This window comes from Pteropus vampyrus, unplaced genomic scaffold (assembly GCF_000151845.1).
Source record: "Pteropus vampyrus isolate Shadow unplaced genomic scaffold, Pvam_2.0 Scaffold352, whole genome shotgun sequence".
NCBI classification, from domain to species: domain Eukaryota; kingdom Metazoa; phylum Chordata; class Mammalia; order Chiroptera; family Pteropodidae; genus Pteropus; species Pteropus vampyrus.
Genome location: NW_011889133.1, coordinates 221,217 through 223,117, shown reverse-complemented (window position 1 = coordinate 223,117; position 1,901 = coordinate 221,217).

The window sequence follows — 1,901 nt, the reverse complement described above, 5'->3', positions numbered from 1 at the left end:
CTTGGTGAGGAAAGCCAGGGGAGAGCACGGATATCAGGTGAGGGGAGTTAGAACATCACATCCCTCTGGCCAAGGCCGTTGACCTGACCCCTTTGGAGTCAGTGAGATGTCATCTCACCACTTTGCTGAGACTGTGGGACAAGTATTCTCTCTTTTACACTGGGCTTACATGTGTGAGGACAGAAGTCTGGAGCTGCTGGCAGTCACCCTGCCACCAAATGGAGAGGGCTTGTTGAGAGGTGGACGAAACAGAGGGATGCAGAAAGTTGGCCCCGAAAGCCTCGTTTACAGACTCTTCAGTTATACAAGCTTATAAGCCCAAGTTCTTGACTGAGGGAGCTTGAGTTGGTTTTTCTGTTATTTGCAACCAAAATATTTCTGATAGACAAGATCTCATTTTATACATAAAGAATCTGAGGACCAGAGAGGGGGAAGTGACGTCCTGATGGCATATGCATGTTAAGTGGCATTCACCATCTCAGCCACGAAGTGGAAACCAGTTCCATTCTAATCACATGGGGATTGCACAACCCTGTAGTTTATGCAGTTTATTTTTGAATCCCTTTCTAACTGGTTTTAAGGGCTGTCATATTTTCCTTTCTTAGTGCTTCTAGGAATAACTGAAATTCAGATCAAACATTCTTACCATGCGATTGAATTAATATGTTTATTTGATAGAGAATATTAAGACACACACATGGATACACACACATACACACACCCATACACACCCACACAGCCCCAGCATTTAATTAGTGATACTGTACTCATGTGTGAACTCCCGTGAGGTGGGCATCCTCACGATTCAGACCTCACCATTTCTCTGATGTGGAGGGATGTCCCTGAAAGCTCCTACTCTAGTCCTCCCCATGGCCAGTGTCGGACACGCATTTATTTGGTCTCATTCTCTCCTTCGTGTACTCAGATTGTACTGAACCTTGAAGGCTGAGCTGCTATACCTTCTGCTGCCTGCTACTCCTCTGTATCCACAATATAAATTCATTCTCACAAGTGCTTGCACTGGGATCTGCTACAGCAATCCCTTTCTGAGCCCCTTTAATCTGTTTGTTCATTCCGCAATTATTAAATGCTCACTATGTCCTAAGCAGAAAGCTATGAATGACACGGATAAATTCCAGCCCTCATAGAATTTACGAGTACATTCCAGAGGGCATACGTTGTCTTCCTGGTTGCTTCCCTGGACTTACAAAGCCTGTGGATTGATGTTAATAATCCCATGTTTATTGTGCACAAGTTGAAGGGTACTGGAAGGGAGGAAAACTTCGCTTCATTGGTGATAGTCATTTATTTTTCTGATTTTAATCCTTGCTCCCTGTTGTCTGGAGAGTCATTTCCTGTTCCCTTTTGTTTCTCTCTTCCTGTTGATTCTCTAAGGACCTCTATACCCACTGGATCCTCTGTTCCCTTTGTAATGTGTTCTAAGACCAGGTGCATCCTAATAAACTTGAGACATGCTAGATAGTGTGCTATGTGCCCTACACGAATCACTCGTTAATCTTCTCCACAGCCCCCCGTGGGTTCAGTAGTTGTGGATCCTAGGAATGATTTTATTCTAAAATGAGTTAACTTCAAATCTTTATTTTAATTCCGTTCGATCTCCTCTATTATTGTTTGAATTCTGAGTATTCAGAAAAGATTCAGTTAATATTTAACCTTGATGGCCTCTTGTATACCTGGTGCTTTAGTAATGTGTGACAGATGGAGACAAAATTAAGCCTGGCTAAGCTGAGCCGGTCTGGCCATGTGGGCCACCAGAATTCTGACCACAATGGAGGTGTACACAGTCCAACTATCTAACTGTAAGAATACCGAATGATAGCCATGTCAAGATGGGGTTCATGCTTCAAGAACTCCCTCTGCTCTACAAATGTGGAAGTACC